The sequence below is a fragment of the Odontesthes bonariensis genome, chromosome 6, assembly GCF_027942865.1.
Source record: "Odontesthes bonariensis isolate fOdoBon6 chromosome 6, fOdoBon6.hap1, whole genome shotgun sequence".
Lineage (NCBI taxonomy): Eukaryota > Metazoa > Chordata > Actinopteri > Atheriniformes > Atherinopsidae > Odontesthes > Odontesthes bonariensis.
The window spans coordinates 7,332,145-7,344,543 of record NC_134511.1 but is presented as its reverse complement, the minus strand read 5'-3'; the positions used below and the strand labels follow the sequence as shown (position 1 = coordinate 7,344,543).

General features: G+C 38.6%; 1 protein-coding gene across 1 annotated transcript in view; it reads left to right on the top strand.

Annotated features, from left to right (window-relative positions):
* Positions 1 to 4,111: 4,111 nt before the first annotated feature.
* The window catches only part of sncaip (synuclein, alpha interacting protein), a 30,492-nt gene continuing 22,204 nt past the window's right edge, over positions 4,112 to 12,399 (top strand). Inside the window, exon 1 of the mRNA XM_075467204.1 lies at positions 4,112 to 4,496. The gene's annotated coding sequence lies outside the window, so the exon portion shown is untranslated. The remainder of the gene's footprint in view (positions 4,497 to 12,399) is intronic.

Genomic DNA, 12,399 nt, shown 5'->3' with positions numbered 1-12,399 from the left:
GTTGGATCCTTCGATATGAGCCTGAAAATGAAGACACAGGTGGAGCGACACAGAAGTTACACTTTTGTTCACACATGACTTAAATATTTCAGTTCTAACCAAAACTCATTGTTGACTGGCAGGAAAACGCCTGAAGCTGGGAGAATATACTGATTCTTGGAGTTGGATTAACGCATTTCTACCTTTACTGTGGCAGGTGGCCGGTTGGTACTGGATGCGGTTCTGGTTCTCTGCACGAGTACTGTATTTCTGTACATTTATGGTACACTTATCTGACAACTGGAGTTACTGGTTTCTGACTTTTTTTCTTGCTTTGCAGCAGTACTTTTTATATTCAATGTAAAATTTAACGAAAGATTTTAAGTGCAAGTTTATGAGATTTAGTTTTTTTATTAGAAGTAACACATAAGGAATGATTAAAGTTGATTAAACTAAGGTTTAAGCTTTAGTTATCGTGTTTTTTATGGTTTTTGTTCTTTCCACAGTAACTTTCTTAGGATCCCAGCAGATGTTTTTGTCATTACGTTCACACTCAGAGTCATTTGTAAGCAAAAAAGTCTTCTTTCTGAGCCTTAGAAACATATTTCTTGTGATCTTACTATGCATGTTTTCCCTGACTGCTTTTATACAAAGTGTGATATAACTTACATTTAAGCTTTCATGTTAATTTAATGTTGTAGACATTAGTCACTCTGGTGAGAATTTCTGGAACTTATTACAGAAAATGGAGACGGCAGTTTTGTTTTAAACCTGCAAAGATTCCTGTTGGATTGAAACTTCCTTTATTGGTGCTGTAGAGTAGATCTTTTGACTTTTTTTTGGTGCTGAAGCATAGAGTTTTCACTTTGTGCCGTTTTTGTCCCCAAAATTTTAAATAAAAAGTAAAAGGGAGACGATGAGCTGATGGTTAAAATCCTGCAAGATGTCCAACATACAAGTAAATGTGTGTTTCTGATGTGTTGTTACCACAGTTTGTTCAGCAGAGCTCCATAAACACAGGCTCTCACTTCCTGTTGTCATTACTGCTTCATATCACCTCAATAAACTTTGCTTGAATGTGAACTCCTGACTGACTGAATGTGTTGGTTCACTAAGATCTTCGCTTTGATTGTTCTTTTTCTTGATGTGTTGACGATCTAAGAAAACTGTGTTTTACTACCACCAACGGTGTGCAGGAGGAGTCTAAGACTGAAAATATACATGCTGTTAACTACGCATCAGAAGCTAATGTAATTTCTAGGGCTACAATTCAACTTTTTAATCTAATTAATCACATGATTTCCCTGATTAATCACGATTAATCGCATTTGTACACAAAATCCAAAAATGAATCCAAAAGTAGTGTATAGCTTTTAGCATTTAGTTTTATTTTAAATGTGCTGCCATATGAATGAAAGTGCCATAACATTTGTTGTGCAAACACGCTTTCAACATCAGCATCTTTCTGTAGTTTTTATGTAGAAGCCTCGCTCCACTGTCTGTTTCCTTGAATGACTTGCTGCTATCAGTTGTGTGTTTTGCCTTTAAGTGATATTTTAGACTGGAACTACTACGCTGAGAAGACAATTCAACTTGGCAGTGCTTACAGATGACTTTGGTTCTGTCGACTCCGCCGTCTGGAAGAACTTTAAAATGAAAATGGCCGAGTAAAAGTTCCGTACCCTTCTCCATGTTTGGTGGATCCGCCGATTACTTTCTTTTACGGTTCCGCAGCAGACAGCAACAGACTTTTACAAAATAAAAGCCTGTGAGCAACAGACTTTTACAATAATAAAATAAATAATAAAACAGGGGTGGTCCGTGGCGTAGTGGGCTGAGCAGACGCCCCATGTACAGAGGCTATAGTCCTCACTGCAGTTGGCCCCGGTTTGAGTCCTGCATCAGACGGCCCTGTGCTGCATGTTGTTCCCCCTCTCTCTGCCCCCTGCTTCCTGTCTCTCTGAACTTTCCTATCCGTTAAAGGCACAAAAGCCCCAAAAAAAAAATATATATATATATATATATATATATTTTTTTTTTTTTTAAACCGTGTTAAGGTATATATATAATTTAATATAATGAAAATATAAAAGATAATGTAATATTTATCGGCTTTAAATAATCAACGGGTTAACGCGATAATAACGCGTTAACCCAGCCCTTGTAATTTCGTAACATAACGTAAGCTGCAATATATAAGTGACCTGCAGGGGGAGTGCTTCATCTTATTTGAATACAACAAGGCTTCGAGTGGCTCTCGTAGCGTTAAAATAAGCATGGAAAGGCAAAAAATCAAGTAAATCAGGTAGAATATGTTCAAAGAAAAGCAAAGTGGCACCGATAAAGATCCACTGTGGGGTCACAGGGTCACACAGAAAGGCCCCAGCTGGGATTTGGACCTTCTTGCTGGGGGGCGACAGTGCTGATCCTGTGTGAATATGTAGTTTTAAGTATTGTTTTTTAATTAAATACAACATTTAATTGTGTAAACTTGGGCATCAAACTCGTTTTAGAACAGACTGTTTTAGCTGTACCTGGACCTAGAGCAGCGTCCCGGCTTTCTGGGACATAACCGGACTCTGGTGGTCCACTGAGGTCCTCTGAGGGTCCGCTGTCCTCTGAGGTCTCTGACGGGACCCTGGTGGCTCTTAGAGGGGCCTTCCCCCTTCGTTCCTTCCTTCTTTCTTTCTTTCCTTCTTTTCTTCTTTGGTTCTTTCTACTTTCTTCCCATCCTTCCAGCACTCAGCATGATACTCTCTCTTTTCTTTCTTTTTTTCCCCCTTTTCTTCTGTCCTTTCCTTTTTCCTTTTCCATCTTACCTTATTTCCCTCTCTTCCTTTGAATGTTTTGGGTTCTTTGTTTTCTCTTTTGTTGGTCGGGGGTATTCCTCTAGTGTTTTGCTGGATAATCCATGTTGTGTTTTTAATGTCAATGTGAAAAGCGTCTAATAAAGGATCCTTTAAAATAAAACGTTTCCTTCTTCCTTCCCTGCTCCCTTTGTCCTGGTTGTAAGTGTGATGAGGTGCCACCAGATGGCCCTGCTGTGGCTAAAAGAAGCTGCTGATGTTGTGGCCTCAGTGAACCGCAGCTCAGCCTGTTATTATGCATTTATAGATCAGTCTACCTCTGCGTTTTCCTCCCTGACAAACTAAACGTTACATAACTTTATGTGGATGATATCACGTGATTGGTTTTAGATCCGAGCTGACACAGAAGATGGTGAACGGAAAACTAAACAAATTAAAGGAACGAATAAAAATCTTTGCTTAAATAACAGAAAAGAGTCCAATCCTGACAGGTCACGCACCAAGGTACGTTATAACCAATTGCTTTAACTATTTATTTATTGTGGGGCTTCTAAAAGTTCAAAAACTTGTAAATATTCATAATATATTTTAGTCAAACGTTTAAAATGAAAGAAAAACAAAGTTTTTATTGTAACTTTTTATTTATATATAAAGTTATGGTGAAAGTTGTGATCATAATGAGACAAAAGCGTAGTTTTTATCGGTGTTTTTATTCTCAGGATAACGGACAGAGTAACGGCTCCATTTCCTCGTCTGATGCCTCCGAAGATCGTCTATTGCAGTGATGACTCAGCGCTTTCATAAGGAAAAAAAAGAAAAACACAAGAAAATGTTTGCAAATTTCAAGGTTTTTCTTTCCTTTCGATGTTTGATAAGAAACTATTTTTAAAAGTGTAACAGGTCCCCATTTTTAGATCCATTTGGCTCCTTGGTTCAGCTGAATTTGATCTGATGTTAACAGATACAAGTTTCCAAATGATTTATTTTCATTTTTATAAAACAATAGGCTATAAGATCAGTACACATCGGTGATGAATAAACCCTGAACAGATTTTCATTTGAATTTTTATTGTACATTTAGTGATTTTAAATGCAGTCCATGCAGGACACCTTGAAATAGTAATAATTATGCAAACAAATGAATAGATAACATATTATGTAAGTAAACATTTTCATCGTTATTGTGACTTACTGGATCTTCATTTTTCTTCAGAAATAAAGTCTATGTCAAACTTTTTCATTTAAAAAAAAATCACTTGTTATTTTTTTTTAAATCTCATACTTTTACCTGCATTTTAATTTGGATTTATTATGTGTCAGTTTATTTCACATCACACTTGTTTCTTTAACAGCTGTATTTGTGTAACCACTTAGTTTTCCTTCATAATGAGCTAATTTCCCCCGAGCTACTCAAACAAAAAATATTCTTTCATCACAATCATTAATTAACTAAAGCTTTTTATGATAAGAACAAGTTCTCCTTTTGTCCACACTATTTTGGTCCTCGGGAATTTGCTCGGAGTGAGGACTCTTCTCACCAAATCTTCTCTGTTTTACCCATATGTCAAAGTCTTTGTGCTTTTCAAGACAGCGAGGCGACAGAAGGAAAAAAACAGCTGGATCCAAGGATTTCTTCAGCTAGCGGAGCCGCTAGCCGCTCCAGCCCCTCAAATCAGCCAATTCCCCCGGGTTCCCCCTGACTTCGACAAGGTATTGTATCCCCTAAGTGTCCGTGAACCAGGAGCAAACAGCTCCTTGTTCTGAGCTCCTTGTTTTCTACCTGAGCCTCCTGTTTGCCCTCATTTTCCAACTGCTAGCCTGTTAGCATCTATTAGCCTCCGCTGATGCTGATTAGCCAGCTAGCTTAGCTAATTAACCTCCTGCTGCTCCATGAGCAGGAATCAGCGGATTAAATCAGCTCTCCGGGACCAAGATGGATCCTTATTTGTATGTTTTCATCTGTGAAACATTCAACATCAGTTCTTATTAATGATCCAGAGGCTGTTTATCAGGAATTATTAACTAGAAACCCGTCTGCTCTTTTTAATCATGCCTTAAAATGTTATTTTTTTAACAGTTATTTTACATTTATCACGTCTTTCATCATCAAAGTGGTAATTTTTTTTATGTTTAGTAACTGTCCTGTTCATTCTTATCCTGTAACTTATCTAAGAACAAATATTCGTTCTAATAATAGAAAAAATTATCCAGAAATCACATAAAAGATGCTTTCAGAGATGAGTTTGTTCTACTTTTAAACCTGCTTGTTTATTGCGAAATGTTTTTTCCCCTCATTTTTCTCATTGAAACAGAAATTATGAAAACCTATAAATGAAAATAAGAATCCATTGGTGTAAAAATATTCACCCTTTGAGTTAAGACTGATTGTTTTCATTGATTATCTGTGTTTAAGCAATAGATGGAAACACAAAGAGCGGAAAATCTGCTCAATCTTTGTCAGATTTCCACCTTTTTTCTCCACACGGTTGCTCTTTAGTATTAAAATACTTGCTGATTATTTTGCTGACAAACCAGTGAATTGATCATTCAACAGTTTGAACCGGTTAAAACAGTTCAAACCAATAACTTTACACTCAGAATGTGGCAACCCCCCTTTAAACGGGTCGAGCTTAATGACACAAAACTGTTAAAGAGGTTTGTCTTGTATAACATAACTTTGTTGAACTTGGAATTTTCTTGGATGATCTTAAGTTTAAGACTAAAAAGTGAGATTCAGGCTCTGCGTTGTGCACGGCAAAGTCAACCAGAACAAAGGGAAAAACCCCAGAAATTTAGGAAATGGTTGAAAAAACCAAACAAACGGAAATATTTCAGCTACAGAGGGCAATGCTGACCAAAAACAGGTACTTTACCTTATTAACGGCTCAGCTTATTTGGTTGATCACGTGCACAAAGCCAGATGTTTTACTGTAGTCCTGAGTCATATAACTAACTACTTTAACATGACACTAAAAAAGACCGTTTCTTGTGTTTATTCAGATTAAAACTGAACTTTTAAAACTCATTTAAACACGTTAGTCTGAGAAAAATGTGCAATGAGCTCTAATCACGCTGCATATATACACTCAACTAGGTTCAGATTGTCCTATTTGCTGTGTTTGTGCTCCAAAGTTTCATCTTTTAGTAAAAAAACCAGTAAAGTGTAAATCAATCCAGCTGAATTCCCAATAAAGCCGCTCTCATTCACATATTTTTCTGTTTCTTTAGTCAGAAAATCAGCCCATTAAGCCTACGCGTCAGCTCACTTAAAGCATTTCCAGACGGTCGCTCTGCTCTAATAAAATCCTGATTTTTATAACCTCTGCCTCATCTGACAGAATCACCATTAAAGTAACTTAAAGGCAGCCTGAATTCAGCTGAACTGACATGAACCATGATCGCCCACAAAGGGACAGAGGCAGTAAAACCATCCTTGTTATTCAAAGAATGTGTGACACCGCGTCGCTGTGGACCGTTGGAAAACCTTCGAGTCTGGTTAAACGACCCAGTTTAGTTGAACTCTGCATTAACTTCCCTCCTTTGTGTGTTTGCTTGGCTGAAAGCGTCCAAAGAGCCTTAAAAAGAGAAGATTGTTTACACTCAGAGTCATCAGATTTAAAAGTTATTTTAGCTTTTTATATGTGTTCCAGGAGTGAATTATTCGCTCCAAATGGATTATTCAGTCAGTTTTTTCTTGTATCGTGCAGCCTTAATGAGGATTGATTTGACTTTATTGATACAGTCCTGATCTGTATTTGCTCTATTATCACCATCTGTACCATTCTTTTATTATTTCTGCCTCTGCACAAAGCATCCAAACGGTGAACAAGACTCTTTTATACTTTTTGTTTTTAGCTTTTTAGCTCTTTATTTGTTTGTTTTAAGTGGGGATGTACATTTTAAAAAGCTTCTCGACGCTAAAGTCAGCTGAGTTTATTATCTTTAATTGATAAATTGTTGAAATGAATTAAATAAAACCATTTGTCACCACAGATTTATAATGTTTGCTCCAAATTTGGCCCAACTAGGTCAGGAATTTAAAGGACAAATAGGACCATGTGATTTGAGTTAGAAATGAAAGAGCAAAAAAGAAGAACAGACTGCAGCCCTCCTCAGTGAATCACCTCAAACATGAGTCTGTAATTAAGCCCAGACTCAAGTTTTATACGTTTTTATATAAAGTTATAGTCGTACCTGATGCATGATGGAGTGATTTGTTCTCTGGAGAAACAGCTGGAAGCGATGATCAAAGGATCTGACGGACGCTCAGTCCAGAATCTGCCAGCTACGCTTCACGACTTTGGTCTTAACGGGGGGGCGGGGGCGTTTTTTGGTCGGCTGATCTTAGGTTAGCATTAGCATGTGGTAGCTAACTACAACGCACAGCTGCCGGAGAATTTTTCAGAGTTCATCAACACGGCTGACGCAGTCAGCAGCTCCAAACAGGCGAGGAGACGCTGGCTGTGTTCGAAACCGCATACTTCTCCTACTACTCATACTAACTTTTTGAGTTAGTATGCAAGTTTGAGTATGCGAGAGGTTCCCGGATGCATACTAGATTGGCCGAAAAGTTGGGTATGCATCATGAGGTTACTACTCATACTCAAACTACCCAAGATGCAACATAACGTGACGTCGCCGATCGTCATTTCCTGTCAAAACGGCAGTTTCAAGCTAGCTACAACGAGGGTAGGTTCACTTCCTGTTTTCAAAACAAAAGCACCAATTGTATCGTAATGGCTTTCCCTATGATAAAAGGCAACGGGTATTTTATTTTGTGAAAATAACCGGAAGTGCGTTGCTCACTGCGGCTAGCTTTAGTAGCGCCGAAATCGTGGGAACAAAATTGTAAATAGCCGGTATTTTATCAGATTTTCAACACGTTGGGGATTTAAACGACTACTTTCTCGCCTGAAATGTTGCTAAAGTTTACAGAGTTTAGAGCTTAAGCGAGATCAGCTTCAGGCCGGCTGATTTCGGCTCGGGCAGGAGCGAAATGCATTGTGGGTAAGCGCTCTGCATACTGTCTGATCGATCAGTATGTAGTATGCGGTTTGGAACACAGCCTGTGCTTCTGTCATGTGGAATCGCAGGTAAACGTCACCTGGTGGCACAACCAGGTACTACAGAAACGCTACTCTGATTAATTATATTATCAACTGTAACTGAACTGTTGAATATGTGTATTTTGAAGTAGTTTAATCGGGTAATAAATGTTATCGTGATTCAGCTTGCTTGGTTATCTAGAAAAATGCACAGACACAAACACTGATATTGTAACGATAACTTTGGAGACATTTTATTCTCAAAGTTAAAATCGGAGGTCCGATTGAGTCTCATCAAACATCGACGGCTGGTTCTGAACTGAGCTCTCTGATGGCCCTGTTTTCAGCAGAATCAAACTCACGGTTAGCGTCAGCGCCATCTTGCTAGCGTCTCTTGTTACCATGACAACACATGAACTCGGATTCTGACATCATTCTAAGGAGATAACGGTCAAAAACGCTGGTTTTTCCAGTCCACAGATAAACATCAGTGTCAGAGTCGGACCGATATTTGAAGGCGTTTTCCAACACAGTCTAAATTTATCAGGTTTAACCCTAATCCCTGATAGGGGAATTTCAAACACACATCATATACAATTAAATTTTTCATTGTGTGGAAAAAAAACTCCTTAATTTCTGAAAAGGGACATTTTTGTCCCCTAAAAACATCATATATTAATATTTTTTTCCATTTTTTGTTTTTCAGAAGTCTTTTATTCCACTTCAGTTCTGATCATAACTACCAAGTTTTCAATTATTTTCAAAAAATGAACCCTTTAGATGCCAATTTGAACTTTTTAGCCCAAATTTTAAGCCTTTAGGTGCCAGTATTTTCAAAATATGGAATGCAGAGTGGAATTATTCAGTAGGGATAATTATGGTCTGGGATATGTCAATGATTAGCAACAACATTGATTTTTAGGGATTTTTAATTTTTTTGTTATGCCTGATTTAAAAAAATAAATAAATAAATAAATTCTTAATTTCTGAAAAGGGACATTTTTGTCCCCTTCTAAAATGATCCTCAAAATACCATATGTTAATTTTTTTTTCATAAATCTTTTCTTCCTCTTCAGTTCTGATCATAACCACCAAGTTTTGAATTATTTTCAAAAAATTAACCCTTTAAATACCAGTGTATATGAGGCAATCACCAATTTCTGTGAAAGGATTTAAGGCTTTTCCAGGGAGATGCCAGAAAGGACACCAGCTGAACTCTGAGTCGGTGTTCAGCTTCTGTAGCAATCCAAGGTTTCCAGAACTTTTTACTTCAGAAAAGTTCTTCTTAGGTTCTTCAGATTTTATATTTCCTTTAACTTTAGTACCTGACAAAAATCTTCAAGCTCAGCAGCTACATGAAATACTTTAAACAGTAAATGGAAAAAGAAATGTTACTCTTTCATTTTTATTTGATTGTAGACTAATGGACCAATGGCTGCCACTCTAAAAAAAAAAACACCTAAATCATTTGATTTATCCGCTTATTTCTACAGTTTATACTGTTATTTGATGATTCATATCATGGAAATATAGAAATGCTCACGTTGGATTTAGCCCCTGCTGGTTTTGCTTGAATCTTTGGTAATTTGGAGGTTGAATCACGCTCTGATTCAACGGCGGGTTGAATCAGAGCGTGTTGAGTTTAACTTGGTGAACATCTTTGTGTCATTCTGCTGCTTTCTCTTTAAAGCCAACAAACCAGTCAGCAGGAAGTCCTGCAGGGAGCCAGGTTCAGACGATTAGAGTTCAGGACTTCTGGAGGTTCTACTTTTACAGATGCCAGTAGTTTTAAGATTAACTAATGTTTTTATTCTGCTTAACAAACACGGTGAGTCGGGTCGACCTGGAGTGGATTTTTACCTGTTTAAATGCAGCTAAACTGAGAGTTTGATGTGAAAACTGTGGGAAATGTGAATAATCTCTCATACTTGTCTATTGACTTTGCTCCAAAACAACATTTCATCTGATTATTTTTGTTTCTTGCTGCCTGGAAGGATTGAAACTCATCAGCTGTTCACATAAACAGAGTAAGCAGATGTCCTCCTCCCCCCTTTTCTTTTTTTTTTTCCCCATTCAGTCTTATTTTTGATGTCAGGTTTCGGGCCTAAACTGTTGTTATCAAGGATGTTTGGCACGATCGTTTCTCAAAGCTGCAATCAGAGGTTTTTATTTTGGCCGATTTTAGCTTTGCGGTCACTCCCACGCAGTCTAAAAACAACCCGTCGCTTTCATGGAAGCTCCAGTTTTCATGATTATCCTGCGGCCTCGAAAAGGACGTTTGTTCATTTTAAAACACCAGGAACCTCTTTAAGATATTTATAATGTACATTGGGTGACCAAAAAACGGAAGCACTTATTCTAAAACCCTGTAAATAACCCTTAACATTTCTCAGAAAAAAGAGAAACGAGGATTAAAGGGAAAAATAGCTTGTAGTACAGCGGCGTTTGTTAAACAAATGAATTTGGAGTTCGTATATTTATCATCCGCTTTCAAAGAGGGAACATTCTCCGGTTTGCTGAGCTGGCTCACAGATCTCAGGTCAACAGGCAGTTTGTTCCAGAACAGCGGATCAAAGCATCCGAACGCTCTCTCGGCACATCTGGATCTCATTGTAGGTACGCCACCTGATGACGGAGCGGGCCGGAGCTGGTTCCTCTGATCTGTTGCGGAGCTGCCAGTAACTGCAGAAAACAAGCCGGTCATTCGTTTACATCTTCAGATTTACTTTAACTTTGTTTTTCTTTCGCACATCTTGTGCACAGATATGAGAATCGTTGTTGTTGTGGCAAATGGACCAGTCAGGGTTGTGAGATTGTGGCTTTAGCCTTAATTCAGGAAGTAAGTTTTAAGAGTAGAAGATGCTGTGTTGAGTTGTGCTGCTCCTGCGTCCTTTTCCATTTACAGCCATAGTTTTGTGGTTCGGTCATTTGTTACAGCTTGTTCACAGCTCGCTGCGTTCTTCCTGCATTAGTGGGCTGAAATACCTGCTCTGATCTGGTGTTTAGTGGCTTTTATCTTCACCCATATTCAGTGGGGTTACATGGCACTGAAAGGATCAGATAAAGGGCTAATTTACAATCGGACTGAGTTATTAAATTCATGTAGACACCTTAATCTGAGAAGAAATTGGATTAAGATAACTGGGTTGAAAGTCACTCTAAACCTGCTTGTAGACGCTGAAGCACGTGGTGAATCAGACTTTGCGTTCTGCGCATGCTCCAGATGTTTTCCCGGGGTCGTGACCCGGAAGTCAAAGGAGACGATATTCCTGTTGTTGTCGCCGTCAGAAAGAAACAAACAACGCGATGGAGAATGCTCCGTTGGGCATCGAGTTTGTGCAACAAGCAGCTCATCACAGACCAAATGTAGAGGGACGTAGCTTCATCTGGCTCTGCGTTCTCCATCTTTCTCCAATGCCTGAGTTTGTTGTTGTTGTTGGTGGTGAAGAGGTCAACCAGAAGTGGCTCTATTAGCAACAGCTGGAATGGGTACAGCGCCACCTATCATACCGGGGTATGACCCGCTTTGTGCCTCTGATCCCATTCATTCACCGCCATATATCCAAGGAGAATTACCCTTGCTCAACTCTTATTGTAATTTGGCCAATAATCTGATCCTTTCAGCGCCATGTGACCCCACTGACTGATAAGTCTGAAGTGTAGGACAATGCCAGCCCGGAAAAAACGAGTTCCTCTTCAATCAGAAAAACGATTCTAATCAGTCGATTGTTTTTAGAATCTGCTGTTCAACTTTGTTTTGAAAAATAAGAAAAAAGGTAAATTAATTTATGACTTTGACCTGTTTCCTGTGGCCACAAAATATTCAGACAGTATGTGACATGTAGTAGTATTTTCTGTTAAAAAAAGCTAATATTATAATATGGAACACTGAGTAGTTGTAGGGTTGTGGTGACCCACAATCCAGGAGAGACAATCACCAGAGGGCTTATGGGATAGGCCAGTTCTAGATTCTATACTGTTTACATGTTGCCTAGTTACGGTGCCAGTTACGGAGTTATCGTTGTTGGGTATTATTATTGTTTTGTGGAGGGTAAACGGACTCCTTTCCGTCTCTTGTCTCATCATGATTATTTACGCCTCCACAGGGTTTTTATTTGACCGACCATCAGTTTGTTACATCAGTTTGCTCTGCCTCTACTATCTGTGCTCTTTTATACATATATACATATATTTGATACAACTGAACACCTAATAAAGCCTCTTATTTACATATTTCCTGTTTCTGTTATCAGACAACGCACAGAAACAGTACTGAGATGACAAACATTAAGGCTTCAGGCTAAGCAGCATTTTATAAATTTGACTTCATCTGATTAAAATCATCATTGATCAGATCTGTTGTTAGGTTTTTGGTCTGTTTCTGAGCTGTCGGTTCACTCGTGCAGCTCGCAGGCTGCTGCTCTGTTGGGACGCTACGTTGGCAACAATTACGAGAAGTTTTAAGTGCTCTGGAGCTCAGCTTGTTGCTGACAAACGCAGAGGAAAAGGTGGGGGCGGGGCTGCACCTTGAGTGAGTAGAAATACACTCAGCGGCTGGATTTCCATTC